Consider the following 25285-nt stretch of genomic DNA (forward strand, 5'->3'; position numbering starts at 1 on the left):
CTGAGGACGACAGCGGAGAGGCTGCTGATGAACTGAAGAAGTGAGTCGCAGAGTTTGAGCTGCGCTCACTGACAGCTTTGTTTGTGCTGTTGGTAACATGTAACCGTCTTCACCGTCACTACAGATAGTTAGTCAGTAACAGGTTGTCACGATGAATCTGTTAACGTTTCACAAAGACGGCGTCTGAAGGATCACAGTCAGTTCACACGTTTCTTTCTCGCTCATGTTGGTGGTCTTATTTTATAGTTTTGGTGTCTTCAGGTTTTACATGTTCTTATTTAAGTGTTTTGTTTTGTGGGAATATTGTAACATTTTCCACATTGTGTGTTGTCTCTAGGTTTGTGAGCTCCCTGCTGGAGGAACCAGAGGTGGTAGTGACAGGAGCAGGCCAGGGCCTGGCTGGCAGTATAATCCACAGACTCTTCATCAGTGCTCAGAGGGTAACTCTCACTCTGCCTCCGTGTCCTTCCCACGTCTTGCTGTCAGTTTCATGCATACAGTCATGTATTTGTCATCTATAGAGACATCTTTAGAGGTACACACACACACACCACACTTATTCAATATCAGCATCAAGAATAGGTCGGTGTCCCGGTCCTAGAACAAGACATGAAGTCAGCGCTGTTTTATTTATATATACTTCATGTGGATGAAACTGGAAGGACGTGGTCAGCACTGATGTAAAGACGCGGTGTTTTCTGTCAGTGTCAGGAGAGTCTGCTCTATTGTAACGTTGTTTCTTCCTGAAACACACAATTGCTGCTGCTGTGCTGTGAAGCACGTTCAGAGCTATAAGAACCAGTCTGTTTAACTATCAATGAAAAATGAAGAATTATCAGTTTGACTGTGTGACAATTCTGCAGGAACAAAGTTGTGCAGCTCTCTCCACAGTGGAGCAGATCTCCTTCCTGTCTTTGACGCTTCTTTTTTCTCTTTCTGCAGTAACAACTATTAATGTGCATTTGTATATGTTTACAGTGTTAGCAGAAACAAAGCTTTGGTGGCCGTGACTCCAGAGATGGAGCCGAGTATCTAATCGAATCATCGGTTTGTTCTTTAAGCCTTAAAAGTGTCCATGTGCTCCACACTGGATCCCAGATTGACTCTGATGCATCAACTGGAACATGAATCCAAAATCCTGCTCCTCACATACAAGGTCTTAAATAATCAGGCCCCATCTTATCTTAATGACCTTGTAGTACCATATCACCCTATTAGAGCACTTCGCTCTCGCTCTGCAGGCCTACTTGTTGTTCCTAGAGTATTTAAAAGTAGAATGGGAGGGAGAGCCTTCAGTTTTCAGGCCCCTCTTCTGTGGAACCAGCTTCCAGTTTGGATTCAGGAGACAGACAAAACTTTCCTCTTTGATAAAGCACATAGTTAGGGTTGGATCAGCAACCTTGATTAGTCTGCAATAGACCCTGTGCACGAGAAAATGCTAACTTCCTGTTTTAAGATCGGATGCAGGGTTGTACATTTCCGGTAGCTTTACTTTGCGGTCAATTGCTGCTGCAAAGATGGACTCCAAAGTCATGTCCAAAATATGAGAACAGAAAGATGGCGTTAAGTTACAAAGAGCAGAAGGTGGGAACACTCACCACTGCTGTGTCATAAAAAAAATCAAATGATCAGTTTTGACGTTTGAAGCGTGCAGATCGATTGGTGGTTTACATCACTCAACACAAGCAGAACTGCATTACAGAATCAGAAGCACATCTCTGTATAGTGACAGTTCTTATGATTTAAACAGGCAGATGTTCAGCATTCAAACTACAGGTGAACAACAGTCAAAGGTTTCCCTGCTAGTCAAGTACACACCTACTAGGGGTGGGGGAAAAAATCGATACTGCGTAGTATCGCGATATTTTGTTTGCCAATAATGTATCGATACAGGGACAGCAGACATCGATATTTTGTTCCAAAAACTTCCAGTCCACCAGATGGTGCGGTTGAGCTTTTTCTCTAGTGAGGTCAGCAGAGGTTAGGTCAGCACATGGGAAAATTGATCAAACAAAGATGGAGGAAGAAAAAGAGATCAGGAAAGCGCCATCTGCGTTTAAATCAAACGTCTGGACGTACTTTGGATTTTTTAACAAGGATGGAACAAATGAGATGGATATGACACACGGGATTTGCAAGGTGTGTCGTATGAAAATAAAGTACTCTGGGAATACTACGAACATGAGGGCCCATCTTACACGGCACCATCCAAATATAGCATTAACCTCGGACGGGAAAGCTAGCTCTGAATCAGCTCCACTGAAAAATCAACCAACGCTGGACACTCTTAGCTTAGCAAAGCTATCTCCCAATTCAGAGCGAGCTAAGAAAATAACACAATCTATCACGTGCTTCATCTGCAAAGACCTGCGTCCTTACAACATTGTGGAAAACGAGGGCTTTTCTTACATGATGAAGACGCTGGAACCCAGGTATGTGATACCATCACAACGTTTTTTCGCGGACACAGCCGTACCCAATCTCTACATAGATGTGAAGCGTAAAGTTGAGGACAGTTTGAGCACAGCAGAAAGGGTTGCATTAACTTGCGACGCATGGACCTCGCGGGCTGTGGATTCATATGCGACTACAACAGCTCATTATCTCACAGCGGACTGGCAACTGCTGTCTTACGTTCTCCAAACTCGAACATTACATGAAAGTCACACCGGAGCGAACATTGCAAATCTCCTGCAAAATGCAGCACAGGAATGGGGGATTGCTGACAAAAATCTGGTGGTTGTCACCGACAATGCTTCTAATATGACAATTGCCACTCAGCTAGCGGGATACCTGCATGTGAAGTGTTTCGCCCATATGCTCAATCTGGCATCACAACGAGCCTTAAACCTGCCTGCAGTAGCCAGGGTCTTGGGGAGAGTGCGGCGCATAACTGGGTTTTTCAATAGAAGCACAGTGGCAAACCACGCTCTGGAGCTCTTTTTAGGGCAGCAACAAACAGGACAGTTTACTTATTTTAATTTAAGACATGTTTTATTTTATTTAAATTTAAAACTTTTTTATTTAATGTAAAATTATATTTTGTTTTAAGCTATAATTGTACCAGATAGTTACGTTCAGTTAAGTTGGTTACTAGACTGTTATACAAACCGTTCACTTTGTCAGCAATAAGACTGACTGACATGAGAGAAAGACTGAGTGTGAGACTTTATTATTAGATAAAATGAATAATGATAAAGTTTACCTTTATGGACACAATCTGCAGTAGAAAAAATATGTGATAAATCACAAAATATTGTATTGCAATACCCAGAATATTGCAAAAATATATTAAAAAAAAAAAATCGCAATAATATCGTATCGTGAGTTAAGTATTGTGATAATATCGTATCGTGGGGTGTATGGTGATTCCCACCTCTAACACCTACACAGCATGTCAACAAACCGTGGTAAGGGTCTCTATGCATGAGTATTTACGAAGGGTATGTTGTGACGTACCTTCAAAATTACAGCGGTCCCTCGCTATAACGCGGCCTCGCTGTTTCGCACATTTTTTTTGTGCAAGTTTGCATGCGCACAGCGCTTTGTGTTCTGCGTCCTGATTGGCTGCAGACTATTGTTGATCTCCTCCGTGCCGTCTCTCCTGTGCAGTACAGAATCGCTGATTCATTGATTCGTTGATGTTGAATTATCTCTCAGCTGCTCTGTTCTCATGTGCTGGACCTGAAAACACGGTTTGATCTTTGGTTTCTGTAATACTGGACTTATTTGTCTACGAAGGTTTGAGCTTTGAGAGCTTAAACAGGAGAGAAACGTGTGAAAATGTTCATGTCGGTCTGAGTGTATAAAGTGTGTAGTGATGGGTTTTACCTTAAAACAACTATAATAATTGTAAAAAATAAAGTTGGCTACTTCAGATTTCACCAATCGCAGGTTATTTTTAGAACGTAACTCCCGCGATAAACGAGGGAGCGCTGTATACAAATACTGAGAAGTATAAAATTTGAATCCTGTCTCTCTCTGAGGCGCGGGGGGAAAAATATCGACAAGTCGATCAACATCATCTACAGATACATTCGACATCTCGAGAAATGTAAATCGCCACTTGATTCGTCCATTTGGTTGAAAAACCCGACCGTGAACAAGGAGCGAATATCACACCGGAAACTAAGCGCTATGCGCCGGAAGTAGCATATGCTAAGGCGCACAGGTCTAAGTTATAGGTCTAAGTTCCCCATAATGCACTGGGTGTTTCTTCTTCACTCAACATGTGTTAGTAGACCTCTCTGCATTCAGTCCGTCTGCCCCTCATCTATCGATGGATGTTAGAGGCTTTGGTTCCCACTGTCGCTCACAGACGGTCACCTAATGTTTCCTGTGTAACTGCAGGGTCTTTGCCTTATAACATAGAAGCAGCTTGAGGTAACTGTTGTTGTGATGCTGTGTGTGTGTAATAAAGCTCCCTTACTGACAGTGGGTCACCACAGCTTGTAGCTCCATGTATTTGATGTGGCACGTTTGCCCTCGCTGACACAACCTTAAAGGGATTTGTGTGTATGAATAAAGTTTATTGTTCATACAGTTCATTGCCGTATGTCTGTGAAAGGCTGAATGAGGGCTGTAGCTCCCTCAGCAGCTGTGGAGCGATGGAGATGTGGTTGGTTAGACACGCTGCTTTAGTTTACACTACAAACCACACTCACCTGTTTACACTCCTTTTGTGTTACAACCACCTTGTTACACTCAAACACCAGATGATGCATCTGAGCCAACTAAGGATTCACTGAGACTGAAGAAGCTCGAGATCATAAGAATTTGAGGCTCAGCTGATACAGTATCATAGGAGAATCCAACCATTGTATGTCAAGAGACTATAGACAGTGAAAGCTCCATCTGGAGGAGGAACGACGTGGTTCAGAGCGTTGCCTCCTGCAGCTGGTGACATGTTCAGATTTCAGCTCTGTCGGTTAGAAAGTCTGTTTTTGTTTTTCATCTGTGTGTTGCTCTTTCATCCTTTTCTTCTTCCTGTTTCTTGCATCAAGCTGGCTGACTTCACCACTGATGAGGTAACCATGAGCAGTAAGCCTCGTGTCGCTCACAGTTACATTTAACATAGTGCGATAAACACACTCATTATAAGGTACATCCTCTAAAGCAGGGGTGCTCAATACGTCGATCGCGATCGACCAGTCGATCGCAAAGGTAGTATTGGTAGATCGCATGGCATTAAAAAAATAGATGCCAGCCTATCATCCATCCCGTCACTTGATTGATACAGGGAAGCCAGTCAGATGACATCAGATTTTTTCTGACGCTTAGGTCGCTGTGCATGCGCAAACAGCGGCGCGAAGTGTAGTAAAACTGACAAGCTAGTCAGCGAGTTAACTCCAATTTTTAGCTCTCGGTTTTTTCTCTTAAACCTGGCCGTCAGCAGCTACTGTCCGGACTATGCATCCCTGGCTGATTCAATTCAGTGCAAGTCATCAGAGTAAACTCAGGTAATGACAAAAAATTTACATAGTTAATTGTGTTGTGAAATATTGGATATTGCGGTTATGCATGTATATACATTGTAGATATAAAGAATCCTCAATATATTTATAAATAAGTATATGTTTTGGATTTTTGTAGTGGGTAGATCATTTTGACTTGGTCATTTTATAAGTAGCTCACATGCGGAAAAAGTGTGAGCACCCCTGCTCTAAAGGTTCACATAACAGACAAACAGGATAATAAAAATAATCTGGTTCTTTGCAGCGTCCTCAGATGAACGACACACGACATTATTACACGTCTCAGTATTTGTTGCACTGAACACAAATATAAACACAACACTTTTGTTTCCATGAGCTGAACCGGATCCTGACTGGTTTTGCGACATGTGTGTCATTGTGCTACACATGTACGGCATATTTCAGAGTGGCCTTTTATTGTGGGCAGTCTCAGACACACCTGTGCAATATTCATGCTGTCTAATCAGCACCTTGACATGCCACACCTGTGAGGTGGGATGGATTATCTCAGCTAACGAGAAGTTCTCACTAACACACATTTAGACAGATTTGTGAACAGTGTTTGCGAGCAATGTTCCCTGTAATGTTTCACGTGTCTGAGCGAACACACAAACTCCCTGAGCGTCCCTTGGACCACTGTGAGCAACAGCAGACGTGTGCACTGTGGTCACGCCAGCACCCAAGTTACATGTTTATTAAAATAATCAAATTACAGCATTTACATTTATGTTAGACTACTTTTAATTACCTGCTTTAGCCCACTTACAATGAAAATTAAAACAATCTTCTTCATGACCTGTGCAGCATGTTAACACTAATGGAAGTAAAAATAACTTGAACTTCAATTTTGAAAACACAACTTTCTTTAAATAAAGCTCTGACTTGTATTATGAGTCTGTGGTCTGGGAGAGAGTCTGTAACTCTGTCTGCAAAATACAGTAAATAATGACCAATGTTGGGCAGTTAATTATATAGTTACTTCTTCAAAAAAGTAACTGAGTTTTGCAAACAAAGTTTTTTGCAGCTGTTTACCTAAAAATGCAGCCAAGGTGGTTTTTAAACAAACATTTCAAACTATTTACAGAACAATCAGCTGTTCTGCATCAAATCTGATGCCACACAAATTATTTGTGTCGCTCCAAAAAATAATTTCTGTCCACTATGAGATGAAGGCGAACAACAGCCTGATACCTGCAGGCCTGACAGCAGCAGATGTATCACTGCTGTAACACCTGTAAACCATTGTTCTGACACACACAACAAAACTATTGACTACACTACACACTAACTACACACTGACTACACACTGACTACACACTGACTACACACTGACTACACAAGATTTGTGCTAAACTTGGCAATCACATCTCAAACACCGTCACTCCTAAAACTTCCCCCTTCCTAAACAACTAAATGTCATGTTGCCATATCATTTTTTGATTGGTCGACATGGTACATTTTTCCACCAATAGGAAAGGCTGGTGGGGGTTTGTTTTGGTGTTGTTTTTGCTCACAGGCTTTCGAGCGTTTTCCTTATAAAACGGCGTTTTTACCGTTTCTTCCCGCAGTAAATATAAACAACGACAGTATTCAGGAAGAAAACCAAACATTGCAGATATTTTATCATAACTCTGGTTTTACACGGCCGATCAACACAATTTAAAAACTGGTATAAAGTCCACACTTTGTCCGTCAGTTGTTCCGTCTGTCCTGCTCACATCTCCAATGGTTGTACACGTTGTCATTAACGTGGCTTCACGCCACATCAGCCGCTTTGCTAAAACACCGGTGTGGGCACATAAGGACGCTGTCATAGCCTGTCAACCACGTTGATTAGCTGCGTATATACGAATGTGAATCGCGTGATTGGCTGGACTATGGGATAAGGTGGCCTCGTTCTGATCCCATACGGGAGCAGCCAGTCACTGACTAACACTGCAGAACAATTGTTAAAGTTTTCATTTTAATTTCAATTCAGGTGATTTTTCTTTTTTTCTTTTTTTTGTGCGCAACGCAGATTTTCTGTGCAGAGACCGTGCCAGCAGTGCACAATTGTGCACGCGCGCAGCTTAGAGGGAACATTGCTTGCGAGTGTCGGGTCTTTTGTGTTTGTAGAAAATGTTTCATATCTTTGAGTTCAGCTCATGGAAAACAGGAGCAAAAACAAAAGTGTTGCGTTTATATTTTTGTTCAGTGTAAACGATAAAACATCAGGTTTGACCCAGAATACAGTTTGATCCACATGGTGGCGCTGTGAAAAGTGCGCGCTGTACTGGTGGCACCAGTGTCCCCAGCCCACAGACCAGTGCTGCCACTAATCGAGTTTCATTAGCAGCATCTAAATGCTGTTTAAAGGTGGACTTCATCTGTCACACAGGAGCAGTTTGGCTTCGCTTTGCTTAAATAATGACCTGGTGTATTTCTTTTTTTTCTTTTTGTTGCCTGTCCCATTTGGTTCTTTAGCCATCAGAATTGTTGTCTGAAGACCAACAAGGATACCCAATGGATTTACTTTGCCAAATGGATCATCGTGGCATTGCCGTATTGGTCCATTTGGTCGATCTTTGTTTTTATTATTTATTATATTTTATTTTCAGATGTTATAGACGGGACAGACATCAGTGAGGGATAGGAAAGGGGGAAAGAAAGAGGAAGGAAAGGAAAAACAGAAGGGGAGAGGGACAGTGAGAAAGGGGGGGAGAAAAAAAAATCTCCTGGATCACCTGTTGAGAGAAGAATAGAAAACAAGCAAAAAAACAAAAAAAACAAAGTAACATACTAAACACAACACCATCGCATTAATCTAGCTAAGTGTAAACAGCAGTAAATACTAAATATTCAATGTTGTTGTGCAGCACGCAGGACAGATGTGCTTCCAAGTAGCAGCCAAGAAAGGTGTAATTTAAGTCTACGAGCAGTGAACACCCGTGTGCATACCTGTGTGGATCAGCGCGCTTGTATTCCAAAGGTTTCTCCATGTAACGATCTGCTAGGGAGTGTGGGGGGGCCACAGCCCCGTCCTCCAGGGTATGAAGCAGGTATGGAGGAGATCAAAACTCCAGACATCCAGAGGCCCCCAGAACACAAGAGACCAAGGAAGACCAACAGAGGGGCAGCCGCGCCACTGTCCCAGCAAGAGCTGAGGAGAGTCCCAGATGAGGGTTCACCCAGCAGCCGCGGAGCAGAAGCCAGGGGGAGTTGCAGTGACGCGCCCGTCAGCTCCGCCGGCCCCCAGCTGTGCCTGAGTGACCGAGCCCCAGGCCGAGAGGCCGGGGGCACCCCACCTCCGAAGTGGCCTGAGCGAGCCCCAGGCTCCAGGCCCCGATAAGCGGCCGCCAAGGAGTGAGCCGGTGTGTACCTGGACGCCCATCCCCAGACACAAAGAACCACCAACGCACCGACACCTGAGGGAGTCCGCCACTGGCAGGGGAAGTGGTGGTGGGGGGAGATAGGCCTCCAAACCTTGGAGGGCCTGAGATGTCCCCAGAGAGGTGGCGCCTGATACCCAACCTGACATATAGACACAGACATACAGGCACACACAGACACAAACATCCATTCCCACCCTCATGCTCTCATATGCACTTACTCCACACTCAACCAACGTGGAGACAGACATAAAGAGACGTTGTATACACGATCACACTCCCCAAGCGTATTCTACGAACCGGGTCTAGGTACCCTTGCCCCTGGAGGGGGGAACTGCACCCAGACCCAGGTGGTGTTACCCTTTTCCCTGCGGTGGGGAGAGGCAGACCACCCCGACTCCGCAGCAGCAGGGAGGCCCCACACCCCAGACCGCAGTCGGACGGCCAACTCCTCCTAGCCCCCCCGCTCCAGTAGGCCGCAGAGAACGGGGGTGGGAGAAGACTCCAAACCTCCCTCCACCCGCTCATTGTAGTGTTGATGCATGTGTGTTCTAAGGTGCAATTAAAACCCAGGAGGGCATGGAGCTACCTGCCAGAGAGCAGCAGGTAAGTGCATAGTCCCTCCTGCTAGCCCTCAATGTCTACGTGTATTTAACATTGAGAGGTGGGCAACGACGCCAGGGGTGAGGTGTACACCCTGATGGTAACTTGGACTCCGTGATTGTGCCCACCCCCAAGATCATTTGTCATCGTCATTTGTTTCTCTTTGCATGAGCGTCCCATAGTGATGTCTGTCTCTCTTCTTGTTGTCCAGCTCAATCACAGAGGAAACAAACCAATCTGGTCTGAGACAGGACGTCACAAAGACCTTACAGGAAGCTAATCTATCATCTGATTCTTCCTGCGCTACACATTCACACTCCCACAGAATCTTACTATCATTAATGTCTGTCTTATAGTTTTATTATTTAACGTTGAGCAGTTTACGCACGAGCAGGGGAAAGGTGCATTAATCAGGGACTAGTTTTAGTGGCGGATTAATTGTGGTTTTTAAACCTGTAAAAGAGGCCGTATTGTTACGTTTTATTATTTTATTGAATTAAAAAGGGAAGAAGATACAAACACAGCTTGGTTTACTAACTAATAAGGTCAGGATTGTACTCAGTTGTAGTTATGTGTGCCTCTGCAGGTGGTTTAGTTTTTTTATTTGAATAAATTGTTCAGTAAAATCAGGGATTTGTTTACACACAAGAATCTCCAAACGGGGAATAAATGGACTGATGTTTATATAGAGCGCTTTTCAACTACATATAAGCACTCGAGGTTCTTTGTTACTACAAGATCCTTAGCTGGATTGGAAAGCACTATAGAAAACATTTACTCAGAGAAACCGAACATTTTTCTTTTAACACTCTCCTTAAACCTCAGAACAAACTCTGTGCTCGCTGTGGATTCGTGTGAACTCTGACCTGAATCCAAGGTCGTTTTTTGCGAGATGCCCACGCTGTAGCATCACGGTGTAGTCCTGTCGCGTTTCTGTGGTTAATCAGAGCGAGACGACGACTCCACCAGAGGATCGCATACTTTTCATCCACGTCAGATCATTTTATCTATAAAACAGTGAAGTGATGGAAACGGAGTACTCAGGACTTCCCCGAGCCACCGCTTAGTGAGCTTTTGTTGGAATGTCAGTCATGTGATGATTACAGACCGCCGAGGACGAAATTATGGAGCAGCCGCACACACATGATGCCTGATCCCATCTGCCGGTGGATCACTGACTTCCTGTCGGACAGGAAGCAGCACGTGAGGCTGGGAAAGAATGTCTCGGACTCCCGGACCATCAGCACCGGCTCCCCTCAGGGCTGTGTTCTTTCTCCTCTGCTCTTCTCCCTGTACACCAACTGCTGCACCTCCACCCACCAGTCTGTCAAGCTAATCAAGTTTGCAGATGACACCACCGTTATTGGACTCATCTCGGACGGGGATGAGTCTGCCTACAGGAGGGAGGTTGAACGTCTGGTGTCCTGGTGCAGCCACAACAACCTGGTGCTGAATGCCCAGAAGACAGTGGAGATTATTGTGGACTTCAGGAAGCACACAGCCCCACTCCCCCCCATCATCCTGACTGACACCCCCATCACCTCTGAGGACTCATTCCGCTTCCTGGGTACCACCATCACCCAGGACCTGAAGTGGGAGCCCACCATCACCTCCGTCATTAAGAAAGTCCAGCAGAGGATGTACTTCCTGAGGCAGCTGAAGAAATTCAACCTGCCAACACGGACGATGATGCAGTTCTACACTGCAATCATCGCGTCCATCCTCACCTCCTCCATCACCGTGTGGTACGCTGGAGCCACTATCAGGGACAAACAGAGACTGCAGCGTGTTGTGCGCTCTGCTGAGAAGGTGACTGGCTGCAGACTCCCATCTCTGCAGGACCTGTACACCTCCAGGACATTGCGGCGTGCAGCTCGGATCTCAGCTGACCCTTCTCACCCTGGACACAGTCTGTTTGACCTGCTCCCCTCAGGCAGGAGGCTCCGGTCCATTCGCACCAGAACCTCTCGCCATAAGAACAGTTTCTTCCCCTCTGCTGTTGGACACATGAACAATAACCATATGACTGTCCCCGCCACTAACACATGACCCTACGCTGTGTTCACTGCATCATTCCATGTTTGGCACTGATCACCACCTGCACTCATGTATATATCATGTATATATCTATCTACTTAGCACTTTTAATTCTTATTCTTATTTTTATTTTCTATGACAGTATGTTTGCACTGAAGCACCGCAGCAATTTCCTAATGTTGTAAACCTGCTCAACATTTGGCAATAAACCCTTTCTGATTCTGATTCTGATTCTGACATGCTAACACATCAACACCACTGAGCTGATCGCAAGCAGGCCGATGATCATCCCACTCTGATAGATGATTGACTGTCAGATCAATAACCTGCTCACTGTTTAACAGACCTCACACACACACACTCGCTGACTGCAACAGTATCTGACGAGGTTCCTTCCCATGAGAACCGACTGGAGTGTAGATGGGCCCGAGGCGAGGGCGATCGGCATAGACTGACACACAAAGAGAGAAAGGTTTGGGAACGAGAGGAACAATAAAAGGGAAAAAAGTAGGGAAACTGGGGTGAAAAAGAGCCTCGTTGAGACGAGGAAGAACGGGAATGTCAAGAGGGAGGAAAGAATGAAGGGAGGAACTCAGGAGACGCTAATGAAAGGGGGAGAGAGGAGGAAACATTGTTTGAATGCTTCAGATGAGTTGGAGGTAAGAAAGGAGAATAAAAGCACGAGAGAAGCTGGGAAACAAAAGCATAAGAAATGTAGATGATGAGAAAGGGAAGAGGAGGAAAGCAGAAAGATGAATAGAGGAAGTAAGAAAAAGCATTAACAAGAAGAGGAGGAAGAAAAGGAAAGATGAGATGAATGGGAGAGGATAAGAACGAAAGGCAGAAACGGTAAGATGGAAAAATGAAGAAAGAAAGGAGAAGGCAGTTTAGAGAGTCGAGGAAAACTTAAGGATGAGGGGAAAAATAAGAGTTGAGGATTATAGGAAGACTATGGAAGAGGACAGAGGAGAGAAGAAGAGGAAAGGAAAATGTGTGAAGGAAAAAAGGATGATAGGGGGATGGAAAACTGAGGACTGGAAAAAGAGGAGGAGAGAAAGAAAAGAGCGGGAATGAGAAAAACCCGGCTCGTAAAATGAAGGGAGGAGTGCTGGGAAAGAGGAGGAAAAGTGGTCTGAGCAGCCTGGAAGCACAGGGAAAAATGGATATTAAAAAAACACGACTAAAGGATCAACAGAAAGACACTAAAATTGACCAAAGTAGTGAAGAAACCCTCTGTGTGCTGTGTGATTTGGATTTTTTTCTGTATGTTTATGACTGCTTTTTTTAACCGTGCTTTCTCATTAGCTGTGCTCAGGTGGTGGGCGGAGCTGAAAAATGGCGGGTACATCAGTGAAGGTGGCGGTGCGAGTCCGCCCATTCAACTCCAGAGAGATCGGACGCAACGCCAAGTGTGTGATCCAGATGCAGGGAAACACCACCTGTGAGAACAACACACATGTTCTGTCCTTTAGGCTTTATGGGGCCCCTTACTGAGACACTAACCTGAAGATGTCCTCACAGGATCTGAAACATTCAGATGTCCTGACAAAGATAAAGAAAGGAGAACAAATAAATGAGAAACCATGGAAACAGATTACAAAGGTTTTTAGATAATGAGAGGCCGGTCACTGTCCTCATAATAAGACACGGCATAATGAGGACACACCACTGGCTAAGAGAACAGGTTGTTGTTGACAGAGTTTTATGATCACCATCTCATTATGATGTAAGGAGGATTTTTATTGTGACCTTAAATCATAAACTGTGGGTATAACATGGATATAGCCTCTATGCATATTAAAGCCTCAGGTGTAGCATTGTGGCAGCGGCCATGTTGGTGTTTTGGAGGTTAATCCTCTGTCACGAGCATTAATAAAGTTAAAACTGACCTTCAGCTTAAACGCTGTGAACCTGCTCGTCGCAGAGTTAGCCATGAAAGCAGCTGTGGCATCACTTTAATGTGGCTGAAGAATATAACAGTCCCTGGACTGTAACAGCATTTAGCTTTAGGCTAACAGTCACTATTGATTTTAATTAATAAAGAATGCTAACACTCTCCTGTCCCTGTGCGGGTTAGGGGTTTTTATGGCTTCAGCGATCCCAACGTCCTCCTGAGCTGTCATGTGACGTCTGATCCTACTGCTGCATAAACTGACAGGCACACACAGCCTGGTTATTAATAGACTTCACTGCAGCAGGGCTGTTATTGGCAGCTGTGTGTCCATCTGACTAATATTTATATGCAGAGCCCGTCATATATGCTGTGAATGCTGGGAGTGGTCACATGCAGATGTCCCCACTTCAACAGTCACATTTTGTTGCCTCCATATTTGAAAGTGAGGAGAAAAGAAATAAAACTGGAGTGTGTCCACACACTTCTGGTCATGCACTGAAGGTTGTTTCTTTATGATTTTTTCCAGGCATCTCCAATCCCAAACAGCCCAAAGATGGAGCCAAGAACTTCACCTTTGACTACTCCTACTGGTCACACACAACGGTGAAAACACTCTCTCTCTCTCTCTCTCTCACTCTCACACACACACACACAGAAAACATCAATATTATAACCCAGAATCAGTGATAACAGTGCCATGTGTTTGTGTCCCTGCAGCCCGATGACCCCGGCTTCACCTCTCAGACACAGGTGTATAAGGACATCGGAGAGGAGATGCTGCTGCACGCCTTCGAAGGTGAGTCTGAACGTCCTCTCAGATGTCAAAGAATAGCCCGACCTCTGTCTGCTAAAATACAATTTTAAATTTTTTTTAACTCTAATTAAATTTGGCAGTATCGGTCCTCCATAGTCCAACTCCGACTATGTAGCTAATGAGACTAATGGTGACCGGTAACAATGCTGATACTTGTTACTATAGTGATACTGATGTGTAAAATGAGACTGTTGATGGTGATGATGATGCTGATCATGACAGCACAATTATATTCTACATAGGCAGGCTGATAGTCTTAATGTCTAATACAGGAATAAGCTAAAGAGGACTTTATTTATAATTTTAGAATAACTTGTAATATTGTTGTTGTTGTTGTTTTCCAGGATACAATGTGTGTATTTTTGCGTATGGACAGACGGGTGCAGGAAAGAGCTACACTATGATGGGCAAACAGGAGCCTGGACAGGAAGGGATCATACCACAGGTAAACGCAGTCATGTCACGTCATTACTGCTGTTGCATTAATGTTTACTGATTCAAAGGCATAACTGATGAAGAATTATATAAATGTCTGTCTGTCTGTGTGTTCAGCTATGTGAGGACTTGTTTCAGAGAACAGGAGAAAACACAGATCCTGACCTGACCTACTCCGTAGAGGTGAGCCCTCATCTAACCTGATCAGTTTTATTTAAACTGATTTACCCGATTAAACATCCATCACAGGTGTCCTACATGGAGATCTACTGTGAGCGGGTTCGGGACCTGTTGAACCCAAAATCCCAGGGCACGCTGCGGGTCCGGGAGCATCCCATCCTGGGGCCCTACGTGGAGGATCTGTCCAAACTGGCTGTGACTGGATTCACGGACATCCGGGACCTGATGGACGCCGGCAACAAAGCTCGGTCAGTTTTCTTCCGGATAATTTCAGAGGTTGAAGTTTAAAACAAAGTGTAAAAGGCTGCAGCTGTCTGAGGAAGTTTGGAAGGCAAATGATCTAAATTTTTGAAAAACATAAATCTTATTCTACTGGTAACCAATCCATCATATAATACAGCAGAATTATGTAGATCGGCACAGTAGATGGACTTGTCTATCTTTTGAGCCATGATCAGATTGATACCCAATCAGTTCATTAATCGCCCATTAGCCAATGTTACTTATTCTACACTTGTGCTATAAATGTGTAACATCTGTATTATTGTAAAGAATGAATTGCAGTAACATTAAACTAATCAAGTTTATTTCTGATTGCAGGACGGTCGCAGCTACAAACATGAATGAGACGTCGTCCAGGTCCCACGCTGTCTTCACCATCGTCTTCACCCAAAAACGACGAGATCAGATGACCAGCCTGGACAAAAGCAGAAACCAGAAAGTGTGTCTGCTTCTCTGTTTTGTCCCAAAGGACTTTTTTTTCTCCCCAAATGTCAGGTTTTTATTTTGATTCTCGCACTTTTCTCTTCAGGTCAGTAAGATCAGTCTGGTCGACCTGGCTGGAAGTGAACAATCAGACTCCTCTGGGGCAAAGGGCACACGTCAGAGATAATGTGGCGCAATCAGATTATGTATCTACTCATGTGCTGCTCATTGTCATGCATCCACTGCCACATTCATCATGTATTCATTGTATGTTTGCATGCAGGAAGGAGCAAACATCAACAAATCTCTGACCACATTAGGAAAAGTGATTTCAGCTTTGGCTGAAATGGTAATTCTACACTCTTCATATTTACAAGTCAAATACAGTCATGTGCAATGTGGGAGATGGTTCTGGTACATGGGAAAACTGACTGCTTCCTGTCTCTGATCTGCAGCAGAGCAGTAAAAAGAGGAAAAGTGATTTTATTCCCTACAGAGACTCTGTTCTCACCTGGCTACTGAAGGAGAACCTGGGTAAGTAGAGCATTGGTAGGTTAAAGGAGTATTCACAATGTCAGATTGAGCATAAATAAACAGTACAAGGAGTCATTAAAGGCTAACAGCTATTAATAATAACGTCAATACTAGGACTAACAGCATGTTTCTTTGATCAAACAATTAACAAGACTTGTTGTGTCTGCACTTACAATACACCTTAAACTGTCAGGACTAATAGTACACCTTAACCTGTCAGAACTAAAACTACACTTTAACCTGTCAGGACCAATAGTACACTTTAACCTGTCAGGACTAAAACTACACTTTAACCTGTCAGAACTAAAACTACACTTTAACCTGTCAGGACTAAAACTACACTTTAACCTGTCAGAACTAAAACTACACTTTAACCTGTCAGGACCAATAGTACACTTTAACCTGTCAGGACTAAAACTACACTTTAACCTGTCAGGACCAATAGTACACTTTAACCTGTCAGGACTAAAACTACACTTTAACCTGTCAGGACTAATAGTACACTTTAACCTGTCAGGACTAAAACTACACTTTAACCTGTCAGAACTAAAACTACACTTTAACCTGTCAGGACCAATAGTACACTTTAACCTGTCAGGACTAAAACTACACTTTAACCTGTCAGGACCAATAGTACACTTTAACCTGTCAGGACTAATAGTACACTTTAACCTGTCAGGACCAATAGTACACTTTAACCTGTCAGGACTAAAACTACACTTTAACCTGTCAGAACTAAAACTACACTTTAACCTGTCAGGACCAATAGTACACTTTAACCTGTCAGGACTAAAACTACACTTTAACCTGTCAGAACTAAAACTACACTTTAACCTGTCAGGACCAATAGTACACTTTAACCTGTCAGGACTAAAACTACACTTTAACCTGTCAGGACTAAAACTACACTTTAACCTGTCAGGACCAATAGTACACTTTAACCTGTCAGGACTAAAACTACACTTTAACCTGTCAGGACTAATAGTACACTTTAACCTGTCAGGACTAAAACTACACTTTAACCTGTCAGAACTAAAACTACACTTTAACCTGTCAGGACTAATAGTACACCTGTCAGAACTAAAACTACACTTTAACCTGTCAGGACCAATAGTACACTTTAACCTGTCAGAACTAAAACTACACTTTAACCTGTCAGGACCAATAGTACACTTTAACCTGTCAGGACTAAAACTACACTTTAACCTGTCAGAACTAAAACTACACTTTAACCTGTCAGGACTAATAGTACACTTTAACCTGTCAGAACTAAAACTACACTTTAACCTGTCAGGACCAATAGTACACTTTAACCTGTCAGAACTAAAACTACACCTTAACCTGTCAGGACCAATAGTACACTTTAACCTGTCAGGACTAAAACTACACTTTAACCTGTCAGAACTAAAACTACACTTTAACCTGTCAGGACCAATAGTACACTTTAACCTGTCAGAACTAAAACTACACTTTAACCTGTCAGGACCAATAGTACACTTTAACCTGTCAGGACTAATAGTACACTTTAACCTGTCAGGACCAATAGTACACTTTAACCTGTCAGGACTAATAGTACACTTTAACCTGTCAGGACTAAAACTACACTTTAACCTGTCAGGACCAATAGTACACTTTAACCTGTCAGGACTAAAACTACACTTTAACCTGTCAGGACTAAAACTACACCTTAACCTGTCAGGACCAATAGTACACTTTAACCTGTCAGGACTAAAACTACACTTTAACCTGTCAGGACTAAAACTACACCTTAACCTGTCAGGACCAATAGTACACTTTAACCTGTCAGGACTAATAGTACACTTTAACCCCACAGACATGTATAGAGTTGCAGAGTTAATATCAGGCAAAGTTAAGTACCTTAAAGGTTTGATGTGTGCTTCTTTCAGGAGGAAACTCTCGCACAGCAATGATTGCTGCGCTAAGTCCTGCTGACATCAACTACGAAGAAACACTGAGCACTCTGAGGTCAGTTACTTGGTGTAATCTGTCTATGAGGCTTTTTATGGATCAGTTAATGTGTTTTCAGGCAGCGGGTATGTTGCTAAGCTGGCATAGTCAGATTAATATAATCTAATTCGGTCCGGTTCGGTTCCAGATATGCTGACCGTGCCAAACAGATTCGCTGTAACGCTGTGATCAATGAAGATCCAAATGCCAAACTGATCAGAGAGCTGAAGGCCGAAGTGGAGCGACTGAGAAACCTGCTGTTCTCTCAGGGCCTGCAGGAGCTGCTGGACAATGCTGGTATGCACACATACAGAATAATGAACCTTATCTGCTTGTTCAGTCTGACGTTCGGGTTCAAATTCTCTTTCAGATTCTTTCAGCTTCAAAAACAGGATCAGTGCGTCTGTTCTTGCAGGTCTTACAATAAAGTTTAACGTCAAAACAAAAATGAAAAAACCATTAATGAGATGATGCTCTGACTGAAGTATTTCTAAATACTCTAAATACATCCACAACATGAGGTTAATCATTAACTTGCTGCTGTGTGGTTTTGATTTCTTGGTATGAAAAAGTCCCGTTCCTAAGTGTCACATGCACATTGATTCTTTTCTGAAGCATTTAAATATCTGGTGTCTGCGATGCTGTGAATCCATCATGATTATTTATAAGAAAAAGCTTAGAAATGTGCTGCGCATCAACACTGCTCATAAAAAGCTGGAGAAGCAGAGAAGCTCCTCTCAGACAGCAGAGTTCATTTCTATTGTGAACCTTATGCATTGCTAAACACGCAAACGCTGTGGATGTGATACTCAGACTGTGCTTCATATAAACATGGAATGCAGTCTGTTTACGGCCTAATAAACTGTACACATCACATGCTGTTGTTCTTTCATTTGGACCTGGTATGAACAGCACGTCTATGTGCAGTATGCTGTAGAGACGGTTATTTACAGACAACAGCAACTGTGTGTGTGTGAGAAGATATTTACAAGCTGTCGTTACATAACCAGGATTGCTGAGATTCCAGCATGTTAGAAATTAAATCTCCTCCTCTTCACTTCTTCTTCTCTGCTCTCTTTCTGTGTCTCTTAAAGTCAACAACAACAACAACATCAACGGCCCCGGTGGTGTCGCAGGTGCGTCCCCCTCCCCTCTCCAGCTGGCTCTCACATCCAATGGGATCACGCCTGAGAATGGCTCCGCCCCTCCAGGTCACTCTATATGTTTATGTGGATTATTGGGAATCCAAAAAGACTGTGCCTTTGTCTTTACTAGTTTAAATTTAAAAAATACAGAAGTGGTTCATCATGTTTTCATAATTAAATGTTTTATTTCCTGTGCAGGCGCTGAGCCGGTATCTGAAGGTGACACGCCTGCTGACCGTGATCAGCTGATTGAGGATGGAGAGGAAAGGGTGGAGGGAGAGTCCACAGAGAACATCAGCAAAGAGGAAGCAGCTGAGAGACTGATGGTAGGGCGAGACGTTTTATCACCTCGCACTTTTCCGGGTCATAATTCCATCATATCTAAATTTGAGAAACATATACTCTTAGATCCAGTGTGACTTCCACTGTCAGAGAAATCTATTACTTCTTTGATAGTTTTCTGGAAATCGATTGAAAAGAATGAGAAAAAACAGACTTAAAACTTCAGAACGTGTCTGGGAATCCTCATATTTTTAGTTTTTCTCAGTTTAAGAGAAATTCAGCAAAAGTTTTCTGTACATCTGTGATTACACTGCAAACAGGAGTTGCTGAGCACTATTTCACCTTCTTTGAATGAGAATGAAGAAGTTTTATTGGTATATGTTTACAATACATGTGTGTGTTTTTGCATGTAGGAAACAGAGAAAATCATCGCTGAGCTGAACGAGACGTGGGAGGAGAAACTGAGAAAAACAGAATCTATTCGTTTGGAGAGGTTAGTTTTATTTGAATCTGAGCTTTTTACATGTTTGCCTCTGTCCGTAGTTAATATAGTGAACATGTTTTGGTGTCACCTGTTACTTTCTTAAACGTAACGACGATATCATGAACATCAGCATTTATACCGCTGCTGAGGGCAGCTCTTTTTCTCCTGAGCCACTCAGACAAAACCTCAGGGCAGGTGTAGAAGTGGAAAAAGTCTCATCTTTTCAAGCTGCTGGATCGTCCTCTGTATTAGCTTGAAATCTTGGCGCTTCTGCACTGACACTGATAAAAAACAACAACTCATGTCTGTGACCCGGCAACAGCTACCATGCGAAGTTTTGTGTCAGCAGAGTGACACATCTTTTGGCATTTCCCACTGTTCATGAAGGCAAAAAAAGGTTTAACGACCCTTTATCCACTGTGGCAGACGAGGCTCATGGGAACTGTAGTGTTTACAGCACAGGTGGAAAAGCTGAGTGTGTTTGTTCACTAACTCACAGATGAAAACATTTGGAAACACGAACACAGAGGGAGAAAAAAAATGGATGATGATTGATGTCTCTGTCTCTCGCTCGCTCCCTCAGAGAGCCCCTGCTGGCAGAGATGGGCGTGTCCATAAAGGAAGATGGAGGAACGCTGGGCGTCTTCTCTCCTAAAGGAGTGAGTGTATATTTAACCCTTTCTCTCTATATATACTGTTGTCAGTCTGTTCTGTGTCTGCAGACATCTTTGCAGAAAATGTTATTATGTAAGCTCTGACAGTCTGTGGGACTGGTTTAGTAATACTTTAACTTTAGGATTGTGTGATCCCTGGCTGCTGACACACGATATGCAGGTATTTGTTAGGAGCTGTAACTCCTGCTGGTATTTTAAAACAGTGTATTTAATTTTTGGATTCACCTTTATGTCAGGTTAAAGCTACTCTTTGAGTTGGTGTGTTTTGTTAGAACAGCCGATAAATTGATTTTACAATCAATCAATCATATAGCACATTTTTAAGACCGAAGTACACCAAAGTGCTTTCCAGTAAAATCACAATAAAATATAAATTACAAATATATAAAATATAAGATGATTACATAATCTAAATACAGAGCCAGATGTAATTTACTTCATGCCTGGGAGTGTTCGTCCAGTCAGAGCCGAGTGTCTGCTGCTCATAAGCACCTGTGTCGACGCGCACTCAGCTTTAGAAGTGATGATGTCACTGTTTGATTTTAAGTCTCTCTGGTCTTTGCAGTAAAATCGCTGCAGTCTGCTGAGCAGATGTTTGAAATCCAGATTAAAACTCAGAGACGATAAATCGTGCAGCAGCTTTTCTCTCCGTACCACCACCTCACCAACACCGAACATCTTTAACTCTTTCCCTCATAAAGACGACATCTGACAACCTTTAATGACTTCAGGTGAACTTCGACTCAGTGTCAACATTCACTTTAGTAGTGTTGTCTTCATTCATGGTGTGTTGTTCACTTTGGTAAATGATGCTGTTTATAAAAGTGCTTATAAAAGGATCTGACTGAATGCAGTCCTGGCTCCAGTCACATGTTTAGTACTAGTTAAAAGTTAACAGCATCCAATCGTGTTTTACATGACCCCATCATGTAAAACTAAAGTTAATGTAATGTCTGTGTGTGTTACAGACGCCTCACCTGGTCAACCTGAATGAAGACCCTCTGATGTCCGAGTGCCTCCTCTATTACATCAAGGAGGGAGTGACCAGGTCAGCAGTGATTTCATCATCGGTCATTTAGTTCATCAGTTATTTGATCATTTTGTTGGTCTTTGCTCAGAAAATCTGATAAATTGAGTCTAAAGTGTGAAACGTTTTAGCCATCCTGTGCAGAGACCAAACGTCAGAGACGCCTCAGCTCATCTCCATGTGAAAGCAACAAATTACACACAGACACAAGTCCATCACTAGTTTAGCTGCTTTACTTCATTAGTAGAAAAAGTAATGACACTGTTTACATGTAGTGCATGCAGAAATCTGCTCGTGCAGAGGTTACCACACCGATAATGATCCACAGAGTCATCGTGGAGAACAATGAGTTTCATTACGTATCTTATCAGACACGACACTCGCTGTTATCTAACAACTACTTTATGATCTTGGACATCAGAAGCTCCTCCGTTAGTTTTATTGCAGGAGAAGTTGCACCTTCATCTTTATTCCTGGTGGAGTTGTATAACTAGCTTGGCAGGTGTTTACATTAGTTTTTTCATCTGTCTGTGTGTGTGTGTGTGTGTGTGTGTGTGTGCGCGCGCCAGGGTCGGGCAGCAGGACGTGGACATTAAACTGTCGGGTCAGTTCATAAAGGAGATTCACTGCGTTTTTGTCAGTGAGACCAACGAGCAGGGAGAAGGTGAGATGTTTACTCCTTGCATAAACCTTTGCTCACATGTCTGACACTCTGATGCCTGATTGGCTGTCTCTGCTCTGCTGCACTGCTGTTTTGTGGTCACACAGCTTCATTGTGCGGAGTTTAAGCAGCCTCAGTCCTGTGGTTTGATCAGCTCCTGTAGTTCACTGTGCAATAACCTCATTATGAACCATGGGTCCTTCAGTACTTTATACACACCAGAGAAACATGTTCTACACGTTACCTGAAGCTGTTTAACATCTGAAGTTATAAAAGAATAAAAATACAAACTACATTTGTACAAATTACTTACTTATCATCGTTACTACCTGCTGCATCATAGTTGGCCTCTTCTACAATCTGCTGCCATAGATCTCCTGTTCCAGTGCTGGAAGTTTTTCTTTTTATTAAATGTGGTGTGAGTTTCTAATGATGTAGTGAGCATAGCTGTCAGTAATCCTTGTGAGCAGTCTGCCCTACACACAAAGCACAGCGCACACTTTTTGTTTCTATTATAGGATCTATATGATGTCATAAAGAGGTCATATCAATAATATACCTGTGAGCACACCTGCGGTCTGTTTGGGGGAGTCTGCCGTCAAAGAAAGGAGCTACAGCAGCTTGTTTCAGACAGAGGGGCCAGTGTGACATAAATAAAAATGATTTTAAACTGTGAGTCATGCTGAGCTGCTGTGGCAGTGTGAGACTAACAGAAATAAAAACATGGTTCTGGAAATGCATTTTTAATCAGATTTGATTTGCATCACTCCTCAAAGTAACGTTTCTGACATGTTTCAGCAGCAGCCGGGGTTAAAGTCAGACCTGCAGGCAGCTGAGTTGATCATTAACATGTGTAAGTCTGGAATGAGTCACAGTGGCAGACAAATGTGCTCTTGACTTCTGTCACATTACACCTCCTGATTCCACTGGCTTATAATCATCTTTAAATATTGAAAGCACACTCGAGCCTCTCTGAGAAGGTTTCTGAAGAGTTTGAGACCAGAAGGACAAAGAAGGTCCTGCAGTGCTTTTATGTACCACATGATGGCTCCGCATGATGTGTGGATTCGAAACTTTGCAGCCAGAACATGCTGATAAGAAAAGTTTGAGCACTTATATATGTATATATAGATTCAATTAGTTACTAACACTAAAAATATTGTTTTGATTGCTATTGCAATTTCATTTTAAATATACAAATGTGGTATTATATATACATATGTCATGAAACCTGTGCTAATTTGCATAAATGTACACTAGATTATGGGGCAAAAAATTCCTGTTTTGTTTTTTTTGTTTTTTTCCATGAGCGTCTCACCTTAGAGGTCTGGTCTGTGTCCAGGCTGTAGTTCTTTGTTCTCGGACTGTGTGTAGAGTCTGAAGCTGCAGCTCTCTTCCTGTTTTCATTAAAAGTTATAAACAGCTGTGTGTGCGTGTGCGTGTGTGCGTGCGTGTGTGTGTGTGTGTGTGTGTGCGTGTTTGTGCGTGTGTGTGTGTGTGTGTGTGTGTGTGTGTGTGTGTGCGCGCCCGCGCTCAGTGAGTGACTCTTTCTTCTTCTCTTTCTGTGAAAGCTGCCAGGAAATCTGTCAGGTATTAGTCATTGCTACTCGTCATGGTGACATCATCCTCATGTTCACACCCATGTTTCCTGTGCCTTCCCCGCCTCCCTCCTCCTGTCCCAGACACCCCTTCCTCACCCTCTGTCTGTATATCTGTGTGTGTGTGTCTGCTGCTGTTACCCTGTGCGCTGTAGCACGATCCCTGGTTTCAGTGCATGTCTGTATGTGAGACCGAGAGGCCTCTGTAGTTGTGGACATACCCCTTTCAGATCCAGGTCTCTGTCTCTGGATTGTGGATCAACCTTTCTAGTAATGTTACAGGATACAAGCCCAGATATTAAGGTCCATGATAAAGCCTCCGTCACTGCTGCGAGTCCTCCCATCAGACTGTTTCATGCTCATGTGTCATATCAGACAGAGCCGGTCTCCTTGTGTTTCACAGAGCTGTGTTTCAGTTCTCCTGATGAGTTTTTCTTGCTTTGCTTGGACTGTCTGTGTCTCCCTCTGCAGTGGTGGTCACTCTGGAGCCGTTAGTTGGAGCAGAGACCTACGTTAACGGGAAGCAGATCGCCGATGCTGTCGTATTAAAACAAGGTACAGAAACACACCCGGCAGCTTTTCTTACGAGTTCACTGCGGCTTTAAACAAACAGGAAGCACCTGCCATTACACTGCTCCTGCAGCTGTTACATCAGGTTTCACTTTAGTTTACAGCTTATTACACACGAACATGAAAAACAAAGCAGGTTTGATCGATGGAGTAAACACACCACCCAAAACCTGCAGGAGACCTCAGACTCCGTTTCCTGTCTGTTTCCGTCTCTAGGTAACCGCATTGTGATGGGGAAGAACCACGTGTTTCGGTTCAACCACCCGGAGCAGGCGAGGCTGGACAGGGAGCGCAGCGCCACGATGGAGCAGCAGGGGGAGCCGGAGGACTGGAACTACGCGCAGAAAGAGCTGCTGGAGAAACAAGGCATCGACATCAAGCTGGAGATGGAGAAGAGGTAGATGCACCTTTACTAGACCCTGAAGTGTGGTTTTCAGATAGCATCTGTAGACACACTGTAAACCACGTCAGATATCAGAGCTGTTTCCTGATTATTGATCGTCTGATTGGTTGGTTGGTGCTGCAGACTGCAGGACGTGGAGACTCAGTACCGTAAAGAGAAGGAGGAGGCTGACCTGCTGCTGGAGCAGCACAGACTGGTGAGTTTCTCCTTCAGGTGAGCTCGTGTGGTGACTGCTTCAGGTGTTTTACCTTCTCTGTGTGTGCAGTAGCCTACGCAGACAGCGACAGCGGGGACGACTCGGACAAACGATCCTGTGAGGAGAGCTGGAGGCTCATCTCCTCCCTGAGAGAGAAGCTGCCAGCCAACAAGGTATCAGCTCCTCATAATCTCCTCGTTCATAGCTCCTCATGTAGCTGTGACATCCCATAG

General features: G+C 43.5%; 1 pseudogene across 1 annotated transcript in view; it reads left to right on the forward strand.

Moving 5' to 3' along the window:
• Positions 1–4: 4 nt before the first annotated feature.
• Positions 5–25285, forward strand: part of LOC146672651 (kinesin-like protein KIF1C) — a 28440-nt pseudogene continuing 3159 nt past the window's right edge. Inside the window, exons 1-23 of the transcript XR_014908416.1 lie at positions 5–40; positions 338–440; positions 12798–12923; positions 13903–13979; positions 14094–14172; positions 14535–14635; positions 14743–14808; positions 14875–15053; positions 15406–15526; positions 15617–15689; positions 15789–15859; positions 15966–16044; positions 17952–18030; positions 18161–18309; positions 19107–19223; positions 19356–19483; positions 19853–19932; positions 20507–20582; positions 21566–21645; positions 22194–22288; positions 24670–24850; positions 24980–25056; positions 25125–25225. The product of XR_014908416.1 is annotated as a kinesin-like protein KIF1C (transcript). The remainder of the gene's footprint in view (positions 41–337; positions 441–12797; positions 12924–13902; positions 13980–14093; positions 14173–14534; positions 14636–14742; positions 14809–14874; positions 15054–15405; positions 15527–15616; positions 15690–15788; positions 15860–15965; positions 16045–17951; positions 18031–18160; positions 18310–19106; positions 19224–19355; positions 19484–19852; positions 19933–20506; positions 20583–21565; positions 21646–22193; positions 22289–24669; positions 24851–24979; positions 25057–25124; positions 25226–25285) is intronic.

This window comes from Rhamphochromis longiceps, linkage group LG3, assembly GCF_057381845.1.
Source record: "Rhamphochromis longiceps isolate RC_006_pf linkage group LG3, R_longiceps_female_GT1.1, whole genome shotgun sequence".
NCBI classification, from domain to species: Eukaryota; Metazoa; Chordata; class Actinopteri; order Cichliformes; family Cichlidae; genus Rhamphochromis; species Rhamphochromis longiceps.